Source organism: Miscanthus floridulus, chromosome 17 (assembly GCF_019320115.1).
Source record: "Miscanthus floridulus cultivar M001 chromosome 17, ASM1932011v1, whole genome shotgun sequence".
NCBI classification, from domain to species: Eukaryota; Viridiplantae; Streptophyta; class Magnoliopsida; order Poales; family Poaceae; genus Miscanthus; species Miscanthus floridulus.
The window spans coordinates 62731391-62739979 of record NC_089596.1 but is presented as its reverse complement, the minus strand read 5'-3'; the positions used below and the strand labels follow the sequence as shown (position 1 = coordinate 62739979).

The window sequence follows — 8589 nt, the reverse complement described above, 5'->3', positions numbered from 1 at the left end:
TCACCGGGTGTCAGGGTGTGTGCAAATCAAGCAAAAACCCCCTCTCCGAATCTCGGTTTTGCAAGGAACGAGCGGATAAACAGCGTAGCGTAGGTCGCAGCGGCGGAGGAAGCCCTCTTGGCAAGGGATCTATCCCCACGTATTCCCCTTGCGTGCAAGCTCCCCTCCCCGTTGCCCTCGCCACGGGCACCCGAGGAAAGCCTCGTGCACTGGCGGATAGGCAGTGGGCCCAGTATGGCAGAGACTTCGTTCCGGGGACGCGGAGCCGGGTGGGGAGAGGCAAACCGGGTGGGATTTCTTGGGATTATTTAAGGGGGAGGGAGGGAGATAGGCACACGAAAGCAACAGCGAGGAGAGAGAGAGAGAAGGGAAAAGGGTGAAGCCAGGGAGTTGTTGGTTTCGGTTCTGGTCGGCGTCGGAGGGGAAGGCCGGGGACGACGAGCGGCGAGGCCGAGGGCGAGGTGCGCGAGGGGAGGAGGAGGAGGGATATGTTGGCAAGCTGAGTCCGTGGATCGCGGCGGCGGCGGCGGGAGCGGGGGGCGGCACTCGGATGGTATTGGGTTTCGCCGGCGCCGGAGGCGGCGATCGTGGATGGGCAGCGGCGGGGTCGCTGGGAGGGGGTTGTAGGAGCGGTGGCGGCGGCGGGGAAGTTGGAGCCGGAGCGGGTGCTTGTGCTGGTCTCCGGGCTGGGGCAGGGGCAGGGGGAGGAGGGGAGGGAGCGGCGGGGAGGAGGGATGAAGCGGGGGAAGGGGGGAAGGAATGGGCTGCTGCCGAGCTCGCTGCGGATCATATCGTCCTGCCTCAAGACGGTGACCTCCAACGCCGGCTCCGTGGCGTCCACCGTTCGCTCGGCCGGCGCCTCCGTCGCCGCCTCCATCTCCTCCCAGGCCGAGGACGAGAAGGACCAGGTCCAGTGCCCCGTCCCCGCCTCCACTTCTTCAAATATTTTTTGTTTTTTTTTCCTTTTTTTTTACGCTGCTAGGGCAGATGACTGTGGGCGCTGGGGTTTGCTAACTTTAGTGCTGTGCTTGCAATTTTTTGTATACTCAATTATAGTAGCATTCTGCAGTAGTAGGTTTGAGTAGTGCCTGCACGCACGTCCTTTGTTCCAGTAGCAATTACTCGCCCTTCAAGTGAGTTGACCATTAGCCATGTTACAGCTGTATAGGAAAGGTTAGAAAATACTAGAATATGTGGATTGTTTACCCTTGCAATCGTGTACTCAATAATGTCATTTTGCAGTAGGAGGGTGGGAGTAATCCGGCGAGGTAGAGCTTATGTTCTTGTAGTTTCGAAATTCCAGTGGCAATTAATGGAGGTTTAAGTGAGTTGACCATGAATTCAGTTTAACTAGTTGGAAGGTAGTAAAATACTGGAATGTACAGTTTCTCCGAAGTGAAAAGGTCGGAGAGAGCGTTTGGGTGAACGCTAAACAATAAGGAGTTGGTCACCTATGTTTTAGCTGTTTATTTGAGCTAAATGACAGTTTAAATGGTCTAAATGACCATTTAAACAGGATAAGTGTCTGATTAAATGGTGACGACTAGCCACTGTGTGGCATCTAAATATTGTTTAAATGGGCTAAATGGCTGTTTGTTGTTGTTGGGCTAAATGGCTGTTTAGGTGAACATCAGAGTCATTTTTGTAGTAGTTCAGTAGAATTCTTCTGTGCTCATATTGCACATGGCTAATGGGTGCCTTGTTATTGTTGGCAACAGCTTTTTGCTTTGGATTTTTCTTCGGTGTTCTTAAATTTTGCCTCGATAACAAAATGTCTGTTTCTCCAAGTTTAGTTAATGCTTGGCTCGATTCAGTTTCACTATTAACAATTTTGATTGGAAAAATGTTTGCCACTGTATGTTTCTGCTAATTTATACAAGAATTCAATCTTGATGACCCATCTATAAACAGGTGTTGTGGGCTGGATTCGATAAACTAGAGCTTCATCCATCATCATTCAAGCATGTCCTGCTCGTTGGTTATTCAAATGGGTTTCAAGTGCTCGATGTTGAGGATGCCGCAAATGTTTGCGAATTGGTATCAAAACGTGATGGCCCAGTTACGTTTTTACAAATGCAACCCACTCCAGTCAGCTCTGAAGGCATTGAAGGATTCAGAGCGTCACATCCCATGCTTCTAGTTGTTGCTGGTGATGAGACAAACGGCCTGGGTGTGGTTCAAGGTGGTCGCTTAAGTGCTCTTATCAGAGACACAAACAGTGAGCCTCAAGCTGGAAATTGCATTTCTACCCCTACGGTTGTCCGTTTCTACTCTTTGAAGTCTCACACCTATGTACACGTTCTACGATTCCGGTCTGCTGTATATTTAGTTCGCTGCAGTCCAAGGATTGTTGCTGTAGCACTTGCAGCACAAGTAAGTTTCTCTTTGCACATTTATTTATATTTTGTACTGCAAACTGGAGTTGACAAAAATGATGTTCTTAGATAGAACTTTAAAATACTTATTTTACTACATTTCAGATCTACTGCTTCGACGCTGTTACTCTTGAGAACAAGCTCAGTGTCTTGTCATATCCTTTGCAAGGTGCACCTGGGGTAAATATTGGGTATGGGCCGATGGCTGTTGGCCCCAGATGGTTAGCCTATGCCACAAATACTCCTTTATTGTCAAACACAGGCCGTCTAAGTCCACAGAACCTCACACCTTCGCCAGGAGTGAGCCCATCTACTTCTCCTAGCAGTGGAAGTTTAGTTGCTAGATATGCAATGGAGTCTAGCAAGCAACTAGCTTCTGGTATTATTGACATGGGATATAAAACATTTTCAAAGTACTGCCAGGAACTTCTGCCAGATGGTTCTAACTCCCCTTTGTCATCAAGCCCAGGCAGGAGATCCGGTAAAATTCCTTCCAGTGTGCATCCACTGGAAGCTGACAATGCAGGAATGGTTAGTTAAAACCTCACTAAGCCTTGTTTTTTTTGTTCATTGTCAAATTAAGTGCATGGAAAGTTAAAATTTTCTATGCGAAGTAATGAAAGTTCGTTGGACACTTGCAGGTAGTCATCAAGGATTTCACTTCCAAAGCTGTTGTCTCACAGTTTAGGGCTCACACAAGTCCAATATCTGCTCTTTGTTTCGACCCTAGTGGAACACTTTTGGTGACCACCTCTGTTCATGGCCATAACATAAATGTTTTCAGGATCATGCCAACCTACATTGCTAATGGCTCAGGGGCAACACGCTATGATTGGACAGCATCTCATGTTCATCTTTATAAACTGTATCGCGGCATGACATCAGCTGTATGTTTACTAAGCAATTGAAAAGTCTTCCTCAGAATGTTTTATGATTTTATTCATTTTGTTAATTACCTTGCATTTGCGTGCAGGTCATACAAGACATCTCGTTTAGTCATTTTAGCCAATGGATATCTATTGTTTCATCTCGAGGTACCTGCCATATTTTTACATTGTCCCCATTTGGTGGTGATGCCAGTCTGCAGCCACAGAATTCTCACAGTGATGGGCCACCTCTTGCCCCATGTCAGTCAAGGCCATGGTGGTCAAAGCCGTCCTTTCTTATGGACCAACAGATTCACCAAGTTCCCTCAACTGTGACAAATTCGGTAGTTAGTAGGATAAAGAATAACACTTCTGGTTGGCTAAATACTGTCAGCAATGTGGCTGCTTCTGCAAGTGGAAAACTATCTGTACCATCTGGCGCAGTAACTGCTGTTTTCCATAATTCCATCTACCAGGGTTCTTTGCCAGTTCGGTCTAAGGCTAATGCTTTAGAGCATCTACTGGTGTATTCGCCATCTGGTCATGTTATTCAACATGAACTTCTACCTTCTTCAGGTTCTGAGTCCTCTGGTAGCAGCCCAAGAGTTGGTTCAGGTTCTAACTCGCAACTCCAAGATGATGAGATGCATGTTACTGCTGAACCAATTCAATGGTGGGATGTGTGCCGTAGGACAAACTGGCCAGAAAGAGATGAAAACATTGCAAACATTGCATTGTATAACCAAAGAAGCAGTATGATGGCAATGGATGCTTCCGACTGTGAAGATAGCGAGCATTCGGATTCCACTGCATCAAATGATGGTATCTCTGGGAAAGAGATTATGAGAGTCCGAGAAAGGTCAAGCTGGTATCTATCTAATGCAGAAGTACAGATAAACTCATGGCGAATTCCCATCTGGCAGAAATCTAAGGTTTGCTGCAATGTATTTAAACGATGTGGTAAATCATGAAAGATCGAGAGTGACAATCAATCATATTTTTGCAGATTTGCTTCTATGTGATGGACCATCCTGCTGCAGACTCAGTTGAATCAGTTAGCAGTGGTGGTGGAGAAATTGAGATTGAGAAGTTACCTCTTCACGAGGTTGAGATCAGGAGAAGGGAATTGCTCCTTGTATTCAAGCAGTTCCATTATTCTGAGCGACATTCTAGTGATAGGTAATGTCAATGAAACTACTACTCTTGGATTCTTAATGTTGTATAGATGAGTTATTAGCAGCAAACATCTGATATTTGGTCAGTTGTTAAATTATTTTTTTGTTCTTTAACATATTTTTTTCCTATTTTTGTCAATATTGAAATTTCATAGGTGTTCTTTAAATTTGTTATTTTATGGTGAATTGTGATATGCGTTTAGAACATTCAAAATTACCTTTTCCCCTGTAATTCAGCTGTATTTTTTTTTTTTTGCTATTTTGTTGTATGCCAAGACTCAAAAGCTGGTATGATGCACTTAATTGCCACTATTAGTTCTCACTAATCAGTTCTGCAATGCATTGTTAAGTCTAGGATATCAATTATTTATTTCCAGTGTGTTCACAACATTTGAAGATAGCATTACAACATTAAAAGATAGCATTAGGTGATATCTTGCTCAATAAAGATAGCATTAGGTGATATCTTGCTCAATACCTATGAACAACAGTGTGTAATGTCAACATCAATAATATCAATGCACATGGTGATCTGCGACACCTCGAACTGTAGCTTGTTATAAATGATTATACCTGAGTTTTGCTAGTTTGATTTTAACATATTGTTTTACACTTCAATAACTGTAGTATTGTAGAGATTTAACCTCGTTAAAACTGAGAGGTCCTGATTTTCTGTTGTGTATATGTAAGTTTATTTTCCTGGAAATTGTCGAGTTTATTAATTAGATGGTACCTGGTGCAAATGTTTATTTCTCGCATATTTCGTGAAAACGATAAGACTTAAGTCTTGATTGGTATTTCTTTCAAGTTAAAGCGTTGTAGGTAATCCTCCTTGAAAATGCTTTGTGTTTCTGAACGAGCATATATTCTTAGCAAGCAGTGACTACCTTTCATTTCTGGACTACCCTCTCTATTCCAAATTATAAGTAGGTACATAGCTTTTGCTATGCACCTAGATATATGCTATGTCTAGATTCATAGCAAAAGCTATGTTTCTAGAAAAGCCAAAACGACTTATAATTTGGAACGGAGGGAGTGCAAATATTTTTTTTCCAGAAATGAGCTCTTTGGTGGCAAATGAATGCAAGAAGTCAAAAAAGAGTCTCAATAATGAAATAGATGTTTTCTGGATGTTTATGCAACTCTGAATGAAATCAAGTTGTGAATTAATTTGTGCAACAAAACAGATATTAAATATTATTAAATACTTATATTACAAAACTCAGATGAGGCAGTGAAACAATTTTCAGTGATCTTTTCTAGAGCTCAGGAACGTAAAAAAGGCAAAATCCAGGGAATTTTTTCTTAAAAATAAAGTACTCCCTCCATTCCAAATTATAAGGCGTTTTGGCTTTTCTAGATACATAGCTTTTGGTGTGCACTTACATATACACTATTCTAGATACATAGTAAAAACAATGTATCTAAAAAGCTAAAACGTCTAGTAATTTGGAACGAGGGAGTATTATAGCATTATTATATAATTGCCTTTTCACTTCCTCACCCTACCTACCTTTGTGACCTATCTGCAATTCTACATCTTGCAGGATCCTTTGTTTCAGTTTCAGTATATCTGACTTGCAAACAGTTGTCATCTTGTAGGATTTTGCAAATGGAGTTTGAATGTGCTATCTTTAGTGGTTTAGCTAATGAACCTTAGATTATTATACGAAATGAAGTTTATTCCTGGTGTTGCGTTTTTTGTATTATATTGAATGTATCATGTGGGATTATGCAATGATGTAGGAATATTGCAAATGGAAGCAGTATTGCAAATGGAGGCTTTCAGAATGCCTTATCCCACATCCGTGATGCACAGTATAACTCCGTAAAGGAAATGGTGAATATGAAACCAAGCCGGTGGCTCCTTTGTCTGGGTTTTACGCTGGTAAGCATACAATGTCAATGTATTCGTCATTGTTGATTGGAAAATCTCTCTTTTGTAGATACGAGGAAAACAGCTAACACAAATGGTCTAGCTAGGCAAATAGTCTCTGGACCTGGCTCAGCTGTTAATCTTCAGCAAGTGGGGAAGTGCAATTCTATAGAATCTCCTAATGCTGCAATTTTGGCTGGCAAAGCAGAGAATGAGAGCAATGGCTATATATCCACCCCACCTGAAACAAATGCATCTATCAGATCATTGGGCAGATATTCTCTCTTGGATGGACCTGTTGACGGAATGCTGTCTCCTGCTAGTAACACATCATGCAAGCCTGAAACAACCAATAATTCTGTGCTCAGCAATGTTGCAAGCACTGACATACCAAATGGGTGTCTCACCACTGTCGATTCTGGACAGCAGGAGGCGTCTGATTCTCACAGCTCAGTGGAGTTTACCCAGTATTTCCAAGAGGGCTATTGTAAAATATCAGAACTCGATGACTGCCGTGAGTTAACTGAAGCTGTTACTGATGCTGACAGCAGCAGCAGCCACTGCGAGAGAGAGAAGCCCGAGGAAGACGGGGATAATGATGACTTGCTTGGAGGAGTTTTTGCCTTCAGTGAAGAAGGTTCTAGCCATCTATTCTTTTAAGTTATAGGTCTCCATCTGTCTATTGATATTCATCTTCTGATTTCTGCCCCTTAATCATGTTGCAGGTTGAACTTACCATACTGCCTTACTTGAGATTGAGATACAATGGAAAAAAAAGTGCTCAAAACATTCAGTGTGCAATAGTATGTAGACGATGGTGAAATTCTAGTAGGCTTTCATTGAATAAAGCTGTGCGGAATTGATCATCTGCCATGGTACATATTTTTCAAGGTAAACCTTGCGCCTAGTTCTCAAAATGTGAGGCCAAGATTCCTCCAGGCAATTAACTAATCTGCGGTTCCACGTTGAAATTTGGAAGGAGTTGGTGTTGTCGAGAAGTCGCTATTGCCTGCCGCAACACCACTTCCTTAGTGTTGGTTTGTACATATACTGTAAGACCCATTTGTTTTGTGCCATACTTCTGGGACATTTGGGTGGTTCTGAATCCCATACCTTGGCAGCCATATTTGTTGACCGCCTCTGCCAGGGTCTGTGAATGTTCCATGTTTATTTGTACATATACTTTCTGTTTTATTGGGAAAAAGGAAAAACTCTAGTGACGTTTAATGTGATAACTTTATAAACATTCAGTAAAGAAAATTGCACTCACGATGTTATGCTTATTTGCATGTGTTGGGCGCCTGTGTCAGAGTGTGGCAGTTGGATGGAGCCAGCAAAGTTCCTAATCTGGTGGACACTACATGCTTCGGTGCTTACCTGTATCCGTCCCGGTCACCTCTTTTTTACGACCTTTTTTTGAAACGAATAGTCACCACTTTCTATGTTATTACCTGACGGTCGGTCGGTCAGTCGCATTTGATGGAAGGTAATTGTATGCGTTTTATATATTCTCTTGGGGAGCAATATTACATCAAACGTATAATCGTCCTCATGTAAAATGCTCCCTCCGTCCTGAAAAATGCTCCCTCCGTCCTTAAGTAGATTTCAATTTCAAGGTTGTCTTTAGCTAAACTTTTTATATTTGACTGAATTTATAAAAAAAGTACAAACATATAAAATATATTCCCTCCATCCATCTCTGAGTAAATTTCAATTCCAAGGGTTGTGTTGAGTTAAACTTTTTATATTTGACTGAATTTATAAAAAGGATACGAACATTTATGCCACCAAATGAGCACATCATAATAAAAATATAATGTACGGTTCAGTATATACTAATTTGGTGTCACAGATCTCGACGCTTTTTTCTATTAATTCAGTCAAATTTTAAAAAATTTGACTTACTCTAGGAATTAATTTATTTGAACAGGAGAGTATGAACTACTGTGTAATTTTACATTAGATTTAAGCTTGCAATTTTACATTAGATCTAAGCCTTAAAATACCCCGTACCAGTAAAATATGAACTATCGTGCAATTTTACATTAGATCTAAGCCTTAAAATACCCAGTACCAATAAAATATGAACTATTGTGCGATGTTACATTAGATTTAAGCCTTAAAATACCCGGTACCACTGGTGAAAAACCAAAAATTACAAGAGACAATACCATCCGTAATTTTCACTGCAACTTTCAAGAGCCTTTTCCCTGGGTGCCATTATGAAAGATGCTCCATTCCTACATGCCACCAAAAAATTCACACGGACCCTGGTGCCATGACGCTAAACTCTTTTG

At 41.8% G+C, this 8589-nt stretch overlaps 1 pseudogene; it reads left to right on the top strand.

Annotated features, from left to right (window-relative positions):
* Positions 1 to 719: 719 nt before the first annotated feature.
* LOC136518953 (autophagy-related protein 18h-like) lies at positions 720 to 7572 on the top strand (annotated as a pseudogene).
* Positions 7573 to 8589: the final 1017 nt, after the last annotated feature.